This window comes from Cryptomeria japonica, chromosome 1 (genome assembly GCF_030272615.1).
Source record: "Cryptomeria japonica chromosome 1, Sugi_1.0, whole genome shotgun sequence".
Taxonomy (NCBI): Eukaryota; Viridiplantae; Streptophyta; class Pinopsida; order Cupressales; family Cupressaceae; genus Cryptomeria; species Cryptomeria japonica.
Genome location: NC_081405.1, coordinates 676839736 through 676856344, shown reverse-complemented (window position 1 = coordinate 676856344; position 16609 = coordinate 676839736). Strand labels below are relative to the sequence as shown.

The window sequence follows — 16609 nt, the reverse complement described above, 5'->3', positions numbered from 1 at the left end:
CATTAGTAATTCATTTCCCCCCTTTTGGGTGTTGACAGATTTAATTCAAATTGAATTCAATGGAACGGAATGATGGGGATTGCAGGTAGTGGGTTGAATATTCTAAATTACCAATTGAAAAAATGAGTAATGTGTGTGTCAAAATATGAGTAAAATGCTTTCAACAACTTAAATCGACTAAGCACCTTTCGCCCATTTGAAGCCAATGATGTTTAGAGGCTCCGATTCAAATCCTGTACTCTTTAACTGTAATTATAACTGTAATTTGTAATAATTCAAGTGCCTTGCGAAGGAGATTGACCAACAAGAGCTGTTTAGTCCATGTATTGAACAAACAGAATAAAAGTATAAAACAGAGCATATAACAGAGCACATAACAGAGCATATAAAAAAACACTTATTATATTATCTGCAATTTAAATTACAAATACAAAGACACTGTTTGAATTTATATACTTCATTCATATTTAAAGTGCAGATAATATGAAAGCACCTAAAATGAAAAATCTGGAAACTAAACTAGTAGAAGTTTCCTGTGTTGGAAAAGTTAAATTACATGATCAAAGGTGAAGAAGTGGCAGCATGTTTAACCAAAAAGTTTCTTCCACCAAGAAACATAACTGTATAGTATAAAACAAATGGCATAGACCAGAAGCATATATGCTCTTCAATTCAGCCCAGCACATCTAAATTACAATGATAAAATCCTTCCATAAAAACTACCTAAACCTAAATGGAACTGCTTTTACAATTCATGATCAAAAGGAATTCCACTAGACGGCAACCAAGTAGCCCCAGAAATGAAATTATCAACACTAAAAACATTGACCTCCTCTACTCTTTTAGTGACCCTGTAACCCCCCCATCCGACTCGCCCGTCCAACTTTGAGCCGGGTCCGCTGTTCATATACTCTCCAAAATACACCCTTTCTAGCCCATAATCTTCCGAATCTTCCGACCACTCCAGCCAGCCGGCTGGGTGGATTACATCGCCTAAGAAGCTCTGAATGATGACTGTCCGCGAGAACAGTTTCCATGGCTTTCCAAGATAAGTGGATCTGACTGGAGCAAGATCTGTGGAGGCCACAATGCTGCAGTTTTGAATGGAAATGCCGGTGTTCTGGTTGGGGTCATTTCTGCCTTGAGCAGTAATGGTGTTGGTCTGATTGCCCATTGGTGCTCTCACAATAATAGTGCAATTCTGAAAAATGGCAGCAGCATTGCCCAAAATGAAGTCTACAGTGCCATAAATATTACACTCTCTGTAGAACTGGCGGAGAGAGTGAACATACAAAGTGTTCTGGCCGATAAAGTTGCAACGGTAAAAGGCTGAAAGATCAGCTCCCACACGTAGAGCTACGGCTTGATTCTTGTGCGGCCCTGCAAAGTTGCCGAAGGTGATATCTCAGGCAATAAATCCCTTGCCAGATGCAGCTGCATTTACAATCAGATTAAAACTTGTTAGCACCTCAGTCTTAAGGAAAAACAGTTTGAAATTCAATTAACCAGAAAAATTTGCAGATTTCTAAAACCCTGTATAGGAAGAAATTGACAAGTGTTTCCAGATTTCTAAAACATTTACAGGAAACAATTTCAAAATACATGAAAAAAGATTTGTGACTACCTGATATAGTAGCCAGCAAATTTGACAAAAATGTGTGACTGTCAGAGAGGAGCCAACAAATTTGACAAAGATGTGTGACTGTCAGAGGAGCCAACAAATTTGAAAAAGATGTGTGACTGTCAGATAGAGGAGCCAGCAAATTAGATTTTAATAATCTGATTGATTAGCTTCCCCGCCATTATCTTTTATCTCATTGATATAAAATAAATCTTTTTAGTTGTCACAATGTAAAACGTTCTGATGACATCTTATGTGTTTATCCTACAGACGAATGCCAATAAAGTGCCCCTGAAAATTTGTGGAGAGAAACTGTTGAAGAACAATCGACTAACTTACTAAACAGGTTACCATGTAATGCTCAGGCTGGAATATTTCCACCAACCTTACCTCTCAGCATCACCATAGCAGTTTGAAATGTAAGATTCAAAGAAGGCCTCATATATCAAATGAGTAATGTATAGGACAAATAGGATGATCAGGACCCATTTCTTCTTTTTTTTTTTCTCTTGTTTTCACATCTTGGTCTTGAAAGGAAATTAGGCAACAGAATACAGCTTCCTAATTGATCTATACTGGAGAGGGAATCAAAAAGAAATTCTTAAATTCAGCAGTCAATTTTCATTCCATTTACTAGCTTTGCCTTAGACACAAAACTAATGCCAATTAGAATTTAATAATCTGATTGATTAGCTTCCCCGCCATTATCTTTCCTACAGGTAAATTAGAAAAGAAAGAGTTAAAGATTATACCAAAGGTTGCAGAGGCAAAGGTTGTGAAGCCGTCCTTGACATTTTTACTGGATGCAACAATAGTCCGGTCGCACCCATCGCCAAGCAACATCACATTCGTCTTCTCCTTGTAGAGAAGCACATTTTCCTCATACACGCCAGCTTTGACGTAGACAACATACTGCTCACTGCCATAGACGGCACGTGCATGAGAGCCTCTCCAATGGTCTTGTACTGCCCGCTGCCATCCTTAGCCACAGTTGCATTCACCTGCAACTCCAACGCAGGCACTTGTAACAGCCTCCGATCGATCCGGGACATCCACAGAGGAAAATAAAACCCAGACCCAGGGTGAGGGTTAGGGTTATTTAACAGAGGACGCCCAGAAAACCCATACCCAGATCCAGGGTGAGGGTTATTAAACAGAGGACGCCCAGAAAACCCAAACCCATTGTCCTTATCAGGGAAGTAAAGCTGGAACACGTACAGAGCATTGCTGAGAGATCTTGACAAAGACTGACAATGTTCCTCCACCTTGGCCATCACTGTCCCCGTCGTCTCTCTGAAACCATCCAAGCATGTCTCCACATCAGTGAGAGCCGCGCTTATCCATGTCTTGACATTTGCAATCTGAGCCTTGGAGGGATTCATGGCCAGGTACTTCTGCCATCGACCGGTTGACGTGATCCACAGCATCTACGAACAGTTCAATGCAATCTTCGAAAGCCATGAGTTCTGGAAACTCGGAGGCTGCTTTCAAAGTCGCCTTGTATGCTTCTTGGGCTCCACTCAAGCTCGCCTTCACAGTAATATGTGCAAGATTCTTGGAATTTGCTCCTTCATATGATGATTGAAATGCTGAAACACAGGCCTCAGGGTATGGTGTCTTCTTGCAGCTGGAGTCGATGAGCTTCCCTCCGCTGCCATTGTGGAAAATCGCATTGCCCATCCAGGCGGCCACAGACATTGTGAGTATTGCTGCCGACAATACCCACACGACCTTTGCTGAATAGCTACCGAACCTCATTGTGCAACAAAATCGCTTTCGGTAATTGAGCAGAAATCAAATCAAATCGCTTGCAGTAACTATAATCGCTTTCAATAACTTTACAAATGTCAAATAGCATCGGGAGTTTGAACCCAGCGCGCAGGAGTCCTTATATAGGAAATTCTGCAGAGGTTCAAGATTTAAGATTCAAGATCGGGAAAAGGGTGGTTATTAACCGCCATTTCTAAAATGGACAGGTGGATAGAGATTCAAGATCAGAAAAATTATTAACCGTGGATCATCTTATTCCTTAATATAATGGATAGACAAAACTAACTGATAACACTCACTGCACAAAGAGTAACAGTCTCGTAAGCACTTTAAAATTGATTCAACGAATTACACACTAGATTTATTTTTAACATTGATTCTTGAAAATAAATGTCGCAAATATTTTATCTCAATTGAGTATGATAGTTTGGATTTGATATAATTTATTATTAGTTTTCATGTTTAGAATGGTAAGCATTGTTTGATTTAATGATTCCTACATTAAATTAAATTTGATTATTCTATGTAGAAATTGATCTTTTACTATTCCGAGTGTTAATAAAAGAAGAAACAAACAATTTGACTTTGGTAATTTTTGCTTAGGATGATAGTTTGGTTATTAAATAATAAAAATTAATTTTCTTTTATGTGCCAGCAATTTTTTTTATATGGATTGATTTTACACAACCATGTCATTGTTTTGGTTTATGCTATAATGGTAGATTGGGTATTAAATAATAAAAATAATAATTCTATTTTATGTTATAATGGACAACTACGTGGTGTGTATGATAAAAGGAGAATCAGGTTTGACGTTGGAGTTTTATTCAGGAGTGTGTGATTCATAATTGGGATCTATTCATCCATAAATTGATTGTAAAAATAGAATAATCAAATTTCATGAGCGTGTGATCCATAATTGAAGATAAATGATATTTTCGGACAATAATATCTTCCAATTTAGAGGCAAATTGTGGGCTACTCCCACAATATTGATTAGGATGTATTCTCATACAAAATTAATATTCATGTTATAAAAAATTTAAGCAATAAAATTAATAAACCTATTATAACTAAGAATTCCATCTAAGTGATAGATTGGTAGATTCAACAAATTTTTAAATCTAAATTTAATTAGATGTCATCTTATCTTCCTAAATTTTCTAGAGCCAATTTAGTGATGTGTTTTTAGGCATGACAACTAGATTCTGATTTGGTTTCTAGAGCAAATTTAGTGATGTGTTTTTAGACATGACAACTAAAAGTTTGGTGAGTACTCCTAGAAGATACTGTGACAATAAAAATGACATTTCCTAATTCATTTGTGTTCACAACTACGTTGATAGCAACGGTTATTTGATGATGAGTAATATAAATTTAGTTGACACTATTAAAGGTAATGCAGATGAGCTCATAACTTTTGACGATTCTTTCTCCATGCTCTCGCTAAGAGAGCAGGGCCCTTGAGAAGACTTCCGTTGACCATCTACCTTCAAGTGTTCACCATATTCGATGAAGCCCTTGGGTGCTTATGGACAAACAAGAATAAGGTAGTTTAGTTTCTATAGCACTTACAGTGTAAGACTTGCAACTCATCCTCCTTGATTGGAGTTTAGTTTCTATAGCACTTAAAGTGTAAGAACTACAACTCATCCTTCTTGATTGGAGTTTAGTTCCTATAGCACTCACAGTGTAAGACCTGCAACTCATCCTCTTTGATTGCTTCATCTTGAATTTTCACCAGAACCTACTGATGCTTGCCTAAATTTGGCCTAGACATAGAATAGGTCCTTGAACGAAGATGCTTTTCATAGCCTAAGTATCTACTTTATCACGAAATTTCTTAACATACTCTTCCAGATACTGGATGACATAGCAAGGCTTAGATCCAGGCAGTACTGAATAGGCAGAGATTCCATGATTCTTAAGTGAGAACAAGATTTGATTCTTGAAGGTTTCTGCAATCCATCTTTGTCAGATAAAACATCTCATTCAGAATGAATGTTGGCAGCGTAGATTGGAAGTGACTAAATTAACATCATGCCAGGAATAACTAGCTGCAGTGTAATATCTAGATTGCTAAGAGTCCCTGCATCACATGTATGGAACGATTGCTTTTTCCTTAGCTTGAGATAACACACAGGAAGGACCAACAACATAGTTACCATGCTTGAAGAATTTGATTTGTTGATAAGGCAAAAAAAAATGCTAAAATTTATAAAGGAATTGAAAAGTCTGAACCAAACTATACAAACATGACTGCTCCAAAAAATACAGATCCCAATGGATTTGAACCAGATCTGGCCAGATTTTAAACTATGCCTAACAGGAGAAGAGAAAAGAGAAACTTCCATTACAATTGTGCATGGAGGAGTTGTTTTGAAGCTCAGAGTAAGACTGGAAGTTTGAAAGACAAGAATGGGAAGGATTGTACAAATATTAACTCGGATTTGAGAAAATATGGAGAAGCAAATGCAGAGGGTTGGAATGAAAGCGTTTTCATAGGAGATTTCTTAGAGGTACAATAGAATGTCCTCTCCTAATGACATGAATGACCTCCTAGTTGATGCTAGATGTGTAATGCTCTGCAATCTGTCAAAAGGTATTTGGATGAACTCGATCAAAGTTGCAAACAACACCTAGATAGATCGATGGCTATTAATGATTGTAATCCAATCTTATATCAATAACATATACACGTCATATTAGAATATAGCATCAAAAAACATTCATGCATTCAACTTTCAAGCACGTGAAAATGCAAGCAAAATCATCATTGTTTGTATCTTCACTGCTTTGAGTTTGAGATTAACCCATTTATACAACTAGCCCGTTCCTAGCAGCAATTTATCCTTATTTATAAGGAGAATGGCCTGCAATAAGCTACCACTTTTCTTCCTACCTTAGTGATTCCTATCATTTACAGATTGAGATTTTCCCTTTAAACAATCACGAGTGACACAATGATAAATCTATATAAACCTTCAAGCAACCACTTTTGTAGTAACGTATCCTTTTGGACAACCTAGATTCTAGAACCAATCGGTTCCAATACATGAAATGCAGGAAAATAAAAAAATGAAGTAAGGACACATCACAAAATAGTTACAACTATAAAATTAACCAAGCCAAATCAATTATTTACACTCTACGTCTTGGTAAGAAATAAGGTGGCAAACAACCCACCTTTCAAGCACAATCTCCTTTTGCATGAAGCCACTAATCCTCACATGACCTAATGAATAATGCCACATGGTGTTTGCCTGTATCATTCACAATAAGCAGATTGTGCTATTACACTCAATCGCTTTCAATCAAGTAAAATAATGCAGTATGGCATATCACTAGATCTGGGAGCTACATGAATTGGCTTGATACTACTAATCTTGGAATGAAAAAAAGGTAATTAGGAGAAAAGGATGATTCTTATGAATGCATCAGGCATCCAAAATGTCAACTTAAATAGGGTTTGGAATGGGGATGTGATAAATAAGATAAACTTGATAGCCAAATTCCCGAAATCTGAACAAGGGCCTCCTTATACTGACTCTGTATTAACAGTAATAACATATAATGCAAGAGCATGAATCTAATATAAATTCCTTAAGCACCTAATCAGATGTCTATGGAAAAACAAAATGAATAAACAATGATTCTCTTAAAGATTCCAGAGAATCGGTCTTAACAGAACGCATATTACTTCCAAAATTAATGAATCGATCTATCAAAATTACCTTGACTCATCCAGAAATTAGAAATGGTTGGTTTGCCTTCTTCCACTTTCCCACAAGACCTAACACGTTCATCCGTTAGAGCAAAGAAATTTTGTAGTGAACATCATATTTCTTCACTTTTTTGTGTCACTATAGGGACCAAGGCGTGGAGGAAAAACAACAAGGCACGTTAACTGTATTTCCTGAGAATTGTGATCTCATGGTATGCATTAATTGTAGGAAAAAAGTGACAAAGTTCTAACAAGCGAACCCAAAACGTAAAAGCCAGAAAGGGCTCTAAAATACCAAATTATCCTCAAAGAAAAAAATGCTTCAAATTGCAGAGATGCACAAAAGGATTAGTGGGGAAACATTAACATTTCAGAACTGTGTGAATGTATTTATATCCCCATAAGTGTGCATTAATTTTAAAGAGAAAATGACAGAGATTGGGGAAACATTTTAGAACTTACCAACAACTCAAAGGCAGGTGTAAAGCTATATTACCCTCCTTACGTCGTCCTTTGCCTATGTCCAAAAAACCTGACACAATTATCCTCCTGCTGCTCTCCTCCCTGTCTTCCCAAAAATTTCCTAGTAGAATTAGAAATAGCAGCGTGAATAAATTCACCTCTAGTAGGGGAAGAGCACCAGGTCATAGCTAACTTCGTGCACCCACAGATCTTAAACGGTACATCGGATTTTAAATTTATTTATTTAGTTGTCTTCGTATGCGACTTAGCTACATATAGCTATTGATATAGCTTCTGGGTGGTAACGATGCACACTGTGGAATCAGTTATGCACACAAAGGTCAAAAAGTACACATTTCAAAGTGTCCCCTGATACCTAACTAAATATGTTCTAGTAACCGTCAACTCAAAATCGCTAGTACTTGTTGACAAATGTCCCAATAGTGGTGCACAAATGTCTCAGTAGTTGTACACAAATGGGACAAATGTTCCAATAGTTGTGCACAAATGGACCAATTAATTATAAAAAATGATCGGCTATTGGTACAAAACAAATTTATTAATGGTGTTTTCACTATGACGGCTATTGGGGGGTCAACATGACAATAAGGTGACGGTTATTGGAACTATGTTATCTATTGGTGCTCTTCCCCTAGGTGCTTCTTTTCTGACGCGTCTATTCTGGTTCCAAAAAGATAGTAAGGAATGACTAACACACGTGTTAGTCGCGCGTTTTACACCATCGATTTTGCAATTAACGGCTGCGATTGACTAACCTGTCACTAACACGCTGTACAAAAAGTCTGTTTTGGAGCTAGAATAGCTTCAGCCCTTATTTTCCCTCCCGTGCTATTTTCCTAGATAGAATGGGGCGCATGGCAGATTCTAGAGAACACTTGCTAGACATATTAACAATAGTGATCTCTTATCATCAATGAATGTTCTTAGAATACTTTTAATTTTGTCTATGTTTATTCCTTGTATCTAGTTCTTGTTTATGATTTTTGAAGGTTATCTTTCACCCTATAAAGTTTCAAGCTTACAAACATTTGGAGGTTATGTTAAATGATCTTGAGACATATGGGTTAGGGGCATATAATATATAACTTAGATCAGACTTGGGTAAATCTAGACATAGAGTTTGAGGTTTTAGTTTTAAAAGTTATCTTATCAAGATCTTAACATTAATAAAAATATATTGGATATGAACAATTTATACTATCTTAATATAATCATTTGTCTACAAAATATAAATCCTTGAAATTTAATCCACAATAAGTTCCTATGCATTAAAGGTCATTGCCTACATAATTTAGGCAAAAGACCCTTATATTGTACTAAAAGATTAAGTTTTAGAAGAGAATCATAACCTAATATACTAATACACATCAAATATTTCTTGCACAAATAATATTCTAATAAGTTATCAAGATATAAACCAGAAATGGTCTATCGAGGAGCTTTCAATGAGTGTAGCAAAATAGGAGAAGAGCAGTGGAGAAAGATTTATGTGGTGGATAAGATCTAGAGTAAGGGCAATGAGCATTTAATGGATGTGAATTCTCCATCTTCCTTTTCTTCAAGTGTAAATAGGATACCCTTGAGGAGAAGGAAAAGATGGACGAAAATGGCTAGGGAGTTCGAATATAAATTTCATGTAGAAGGGAAAGATCGATAACTCAGATCTAGGGATAAGAGGATTCAGAATCAAATAATCAATGCAGGGGACATACAAAGATTTTGCAAAGGAAAGAAGAGAATGCCACAATCCAAAGCAATGGCGATTCCGAATCAAACCCTAGTTTCAGTCAAGGCAAGATTAGCAGAAAGAGCTTCTTTGTTAAGTGGGCAAGTAGGCAATTTGAGAAGACCAAAATTTGGGAGTGGTGGGAGAAGAAGGGAACCTGTGAGAACTAAAATTAGGGCTATCCCCAACACATTTTTCGTTATAGAATGTAAAATACCAAAACAAAAGAGGGAACTCATAAGTGTGAATCTTTTGCTGGAAGGATTGGGATTCTTTATCAAGAACTAGGAGACCTATTTCAACCCTTGGAAGCAAAATATGAATCATACTCCAATGTGTTTAAGAATTTTCAACCTTCTTGTTTGAGTATTGGTGTGAAGGTCCCCTACGTAGGATTGGGCACTTTGGTTGAAATCGATATGTATATTCTCAATAATATTAACATGCCCTTTACTAGGTCATGTGTGGTTGTGGATTTAGAAGAAGGGTTTTGGGAAGAGTTAGAGATCATTGTTGAGGATGGTTCCTGGAAGCAGAAGGTGATTTTGTAAACCCTAGTAGACTATACCAAGCTATTTAGTTGGGAAAATAACAAGTCATAGGAAGAACTTCATAAAATAGAGAGAAAGGCTTGACAGAAATGGCAAAAGCTATTGGATTCATATATATTGATGCTATAGGTCTAGTACCTTCTCCACCACCAAGAGTAGAAAATGGAGACATTGCAAATCCTTAGGCAAAATATGAGTAGTAAAGATAGGTATTGCACCTATAAGCCTAGAGGAAGAGTAAAGCAGAAGGATGCCCTAAATCAAAGTGTTAATTAATTGTTGACATAGAACAAACTGGGGGCAACATCTTTGCTTCATTATCCTTCAATCCATTGAGGAAAGGCACCTCTGTTGTTTATCATGAAAAATCTAAAACTTGTTATGTAGAGAACTTTCCTAAGAAGTCTTTTATGGAGAGGGAATTGAGGGAATCCTTTGAGGAGGATATTGGAGGATCTCAAAATTGTATGGATGCTATAGGAGAAACCATTCTTGATAATGGTTTGGAGGAAAATTTTCTTAGAGAGTTGTTTGGGATTTCTAATTGCAAGTATTTTTGTATGGAGGAAGATGAGATGGTGTTTGGACACTTAAAGGAAACATGCAAGGATCTCTAGGAGAATTAGGAGATTGAAGGTAAACCTTCCTATCCTTGTCCTAAAGGAGGTAGAGAAACGAACATTGACTCAAAGAAAAAATCAGAGAAGCTGGGGATTAGGCAGAAAAAAAGGAAACAAGACATCACCTAATTGCAGAGAGAAGAAGAAGACATGTAGGAAAATGAATTAGGAAAATCTATTCATAGATGGAGACACAGACTTGGTCAAGCAAAAATTACTTGGATGTTGAGATTAGGGAAGGGTGCCCCCCTTTCCAAGGAGCCATGAGGCTTATATCATTAAATATTGGGGGCCTAAACACCCCTAACAAACAACAAGTGGTCAAGAGTGGATTGGAAGGATTAGAAGTAGACATTGTTCTCCTCTAGGAAACTAAATTGACCAACAGTAAAAGTGTAGTGCAAGAAAATAAATCAAAAGATTGCAAAGTGAATGGGTTCAATCGGACGGTGCTTTGAGTGGCTTAACAAATTCGTGGAAGCCTCAATATATTATAGTGGAAAAAGTTTTTAATAGTAGGAATTGGATATGTTGTAAAATCAAAAGCTTATTTTTCATTTTGTAGTTCTCTTTGACAAATTTATATGGCCTATATTATTACATTAACAAAAGGGGTGCCTGGCTAGAAATCGTCACATCCCGAAATTTTACATTTTATTTCATTCCAATTCTAGGAACTTTACTTTTAACAAGGGAGAGTATCATTTGGGAGAGGAATATAGCCGAGTGGTAATTGTGTTGATGTCATCTTGAGTCCTTTGAGTACTAAACTGCTAGTGAGTTAAAGTAAGTACTTTGGTCTTTAGTTTTAGGTCTTTATCCTCGTTTTCCTTAAAATCATCATAAAACCCTAATGTCGGTCTACCATCAAGTCAAACTGCGTAGGACATGAACGTTGTTGCAAATTTGATTATTTTGTGAACTTGACATTTCCATAATATGAGTGATACATATATGTTCACACGTAAAATAAATACACCTATAGTTATATGAATATTTTTATGGGTATGTATTTAATAATATTATTATTATTTTATTTATCAAAATTTATTGTTTATTTTGTATGCATATATAAATTTGTAAACACACACACAGATATATATATGAAAAAATAATTAGTAATCATCAGTTTTATAGGGGGTCTTGATTACGATTCCTTGCTACCATGTGGTGGGAGGGGTCCTTTGATCACCACATAGTGGTGGGGGTATATTGATGAAATAGCTATGGGGGGAAAATTTGTACCCCCCCCATAGTGTATTTACAAGGGCCCCACCTTGTAAATACACTATGGGTGTAATGCCCGCCAAAATACCCTAGAGAAATACACTAACTAACATGCAAATAGAGATAAATTTATTTCACTCATCTACTAAATGCAACCATATATAACTAACTATTCTAAGTAAAATATTCATCCATTAACATTTAATCATCTTAACATAATCACAATAGTAAGTAAAGCAAGTGGAAATAAACACAACATCAATATCATGATACATCTAAGCATTCCCAAGGACATCTCAACGTCATTACCTAATCCTACTCATAAGCAATGACATAACAACATAAACATGATAACACATTAATTATAACATCACTTATCATCAATTAATCCTTTATCATATCCAAATGCAACTTATATATTTATCCTTTCATTATGATATGCAATTATGTGATTATTTAACCATTATGAGATGCACTCTTCATTAACATATACCTATCATGATATGCTTACTCCTTAGTGCAAGACTAATCCCTTTCTTAAGTTCATTTTATAACCAAATCCAAATGCATACCATTATTAGTGTTGCTTTCTCATATGAAACTATTACTAGATAACAACCATGGAATCTAATCCAATTACAATAATACCATGAAACCATTCTATTTCAAGTATAATTTCTTTACAACATCTAAGTACATGAAATTCATTTACTTTCAAGGTATCACATTACTTGTTTCCATTACTTAAATCTTCTACAAGAACATCCAAAATGTTCTATAATAAGAAGAATCCACATCCATGCATGAAGAATCCAAGAGAACATCTTAATGATTGAAAAGTACCAACCACCCGACCATGTGGAACCAAAGGAACCACCGCCCATGCTAGGAGATGACACAAGATCTCACTCTTACTCTAGATCTAGGCTGACACCTAACAACCAAAGGAAGACTAACACAAAATACACAAGAAACAAAAGATGCAAAGTCATAAAAACCAATAAGAACTCCAACACAAACCTCCAGAGGTGACACACCGACAAGGCTCAAGGCACTAGGACTTATGTATGTAGGAAAAAGAGTGTCATCACATGCAACACAAGGGAACTTGGGCACATTCCCAACCATCCTCGATGCACATTCCCAACCATCCTCGATGTACATGTGGAGCCATCTCAACCTTAATGGGGTAAGGGAGATTAGCTTACTTGGATTACCAAGGCCTTCCCAGTCCTATCTTGGTCTCTACTGCTAGCAAGGTAAAGGGTCCCACACATTCACTTCTTCTCTTATTAAAATTAGTTATTCTACCCAAACCCAAGAATTATAATATTAAGTTATCACTTGATTACAAAGTAAAACTCCCAATGAGATAACCGATGATCTAGACCCCGAGTAACCTGGCTCTCTACCCCCTTGCAATCCCAGTCACTCACTTGGAAGCCCACTCCCCCTAGCATTCACCTAGACCTTAGGGTAACAACAAGGCAATGCTAGGATTCCCAAAGATACTGAGAGGGGGGGGGGGGGGGTGAATCAGTATCTAACCGGTATATCAAATTACTTGATTTAAAATATGAAAAACATATTAAAACTGAATACCGATAAACCAGAAATAATGCAGTAAATAAGAACAATAACAACAACATGAGAAGCACACCATAACATAGTATTTTAACGAGGAAACCCGGTGTGGGAAAAACCTCAGTGGGATTTGTGACCCACAATATTCGCTTACTGGCCAATAAGGGAATATTACTCTTTACAATAGGGGCCTACACATGTAGGAAGGCCAAGTGCTTAGAGCTCATTGCTCAATTACAAAAGAAGTCTCACTGACTTACAAAAATGGATTATACTAATCCAATGTCTTGTACTGCTTCTGATTAGCATCTGCTATGCTAGATTCTGTACTGGTTTAAGCTCTGCTACAACATAAACCCTTAACCAATAATTCACATATTAGGTCTGCTATTACTTTTCCATACTTCGCATCCTATCTCTTTCTTACAAAATGATCTACAATGATCTCATACATATATGAGTCATATTAAAATCCACCATGTTGGCTTACAAAAGATTTTACAATTAATTACAAAATATATTAATACAAAATTGTTGTCGGCCAGGATGTTGGTATTCTTCCTTTTCGCTGCCGGTGTTCTGTGTGTCGGTGTAGAGTCTGTCGGTGCTGGTGCTTGTGTCTGCCTACTGGTATCACATGATTGCAAGGTTGCCATCAATGACAATACCTTTAATCACCTACAATTTCTCATTGGAGTGTGCATTTGCCAACAATATCCCCCTTTGGCATTGATGGCAACACTCATGAGAAAAATTCAAGAATGCATCCGAAAACTGAAGTCCAAAAAAAACTTTGGCAAAAATCCAAAAATGCGTGCTCCCCCTAAGCAGATAATCTCTATTTCCTTTTGACCATTTTTCTCATCACACTACTCCCCCTTTGACATCAATGACAAAGGTTGTCATTTGCTGTCAGTGGAGTCCTGCCTAGATTCTTGTAACCAGTGGGTTACAATTTGAAAAGTATCTGTCAAAATCAAATTTATACCATTACTGAATATTTTGTTGTCTTTTATTGCCTCTTGTGTTCTTTGCACTGTATCGGTGAGTATGTGCATTTTCTCTTCCGGTGTCTTCAGTCCGGGAACTAGAGCCTCAGATATTTCTTTTCTCAAAGAAATGAGGTATTCTAGTCTTGGACCAAGTCTGCATTTCAAGTCCTTTGCTTTATCCTTTATTCTCTGTTTGTCATTTTCTAACTTCTTGATTTTCTCTTCTAGCTCTGCAATCTTCTTTTCTATCTCCAAAAATGAATCCGATGATCCTATCAGATTGTCAGCAATATTGTTAATCTTGTCTTGTGCTTTGTTGATTTCCTTATCAAGGTCTTCTGTTAAGATATTTGTCTTACAAGTGTCCCTGTACAGTTTCTTGAAGTCAAAAATTATTTCTCCAAGTTCCGGTAATAGGGTATCCATTTTCTCCTTGTTCTTCTTCACAATTTCCTCAAAGAATTTCTCTTTTTCTTTAATCATTCTTTCCTTAAATGTATCCTCATTTATTTGATCAACAGTCAATATGTTGCTGGTGATGAACTTAGACAATGTGTCTAGTTGACCTAAAGAATCCTTATTATCAACAATACACTTTGGTGAGATATCAATTTAAGAATTAGAATTGTATCATCAATAGCCTTATAGGCTTATGCATTACATTCTGTGATCTTCTTTATTGAATCCAACAAGACCTCTGTTATATTTGTAGATCTGAATTCTGCCATAGATGTACCAGATGTTTGTCCAACAGTCTTTACAATAGCCATGCTACCGGTTGTGGCAATCTCCTTACTTGATTCGACCTCTAGTAGGTCAGTCTGTGTTTGCATTTCTACAAACAAAGGTTTTTGCTTTTCAGTTTGGGTTGGTGGCACTGTCTCTGTCTGAACCTGCGCTTCAACCTGTACCTATTTTGGTTTCTCTATCTGTATCTCAGAGGGTTTCTCCATGTTTTCAATTGTCGGTTTCTCAGATGTAGTCTCAGTTTGTACCTTTGAACTCTCTTTTGCCGGTTCTTCAAATGGTTTTTCAGTTGTTTCTATCGGTTTCTCAGTGGTATCCTCAGCTGGTTGTTCTTCCTGTGTAGGTTTTTCTATGCTTATTTTAACCTCTGCAACCGGTGACTCAATAGTCACATCTTCCTCCTTATCTTTAGTGGTTTCTCTATCAACCACAACATTTACTTCTTGGGTATCTACATTCACAGTATACAAAATTTCAGACTCAGGATTTGTATCCTCTAGTGGAGTCTTCATACTCTCTGTGGCCTGTTGACTGTCAGTAGTAACTACCAGTGGAGTATCTGAAAGAGGTGGGGGCACATTGTCAGTTATTTTAAGGCTTGGAGGTTCACCACCTTACCTTTCTCCTTATCTCTATCCTTTTGATATACTTTAATAGTCTTTGGTTTGAGTAATTCTTCTTGTTTTTCTTTTTCCACAAAGAATATATCCCATGCATCTGTTGTTTCCTCAGAGACTTCCTTTACTCTACTTGCCATTAGTGCTACATGTCGATGAGCAGTAGAGAATACTATCCGGTTTGCTTCACTGATTAGTTTATCAATTTTGTCAGTTGAGTTGACTGGATGTACTGCAAGTAGTTTTTCAATCTTAATTTTCTTGTCCAACTCAACAATGGCTAACCTTCTAGTTTCAAGTTTCCTATACAGATCATTTGGAATTTCATCAACAATTTGCATAAAAAATTCTTGTATATATCTAAGTGTAAAATTACACTGTTCTCTATGCTTTCCTTATCATCAACTGATAGTGTATTGTATATTTTGTTGATGTTCTTTAGCTTACCATCTTCTGTAATTTCACTAAGAAGTTTGTCTATTGGAGCGATATCTTGTTTTACCTTCTTCTTCTTAGGAGTCATTTTCTTTGTTGGAGGCCTTACTGCCTGTTGTTTTGGTCTAGTTCTTTTTGGTGTAGGAGAGGGTACCGGTTTGGGTTTTCTTTTCCTTTCTACCCTTTTAAATACTGTCGATATATCACTCTTAGAAGAAGTTCCAACCGGTGAAAGATGAGTTTCTAGTTGAGGTGCTTCCAACTCACTTTCACTTATACCATTTTGTCTCAAAACATCTTCCTTGATTGCTTTAGCCTGCTGGGTTCCTTTCCTTATGGTTTCTTCAACCTTCTTAACCCTTTTCCTTGATTGAATTCCACTTTCTATTGTTTCAGCATTTCCATAAACTTCCTCAATAGGTTCATTGGGTGCTTCAAGGAGGGCTTTTGCATAAGTTTCAATAATATTATCATCTATTTCATAGCCCATTTCAATTACCTAGATAGTTCTA

At 36.5% G+C, this 16609-nt stretch overlaps 1 pseudogene; it reads right to left on the bottom strand.

The window, feature by feature from the left end:
• Positions 1-644: 644 nt before the first annotated feature.
• On the bottom strand, positions 645-7562 carry LOC131057150 (pectinesterase-like; annotated as a pseudogene).
• Positions 7563-16609: the final 9047 nt, after the last annotated feature.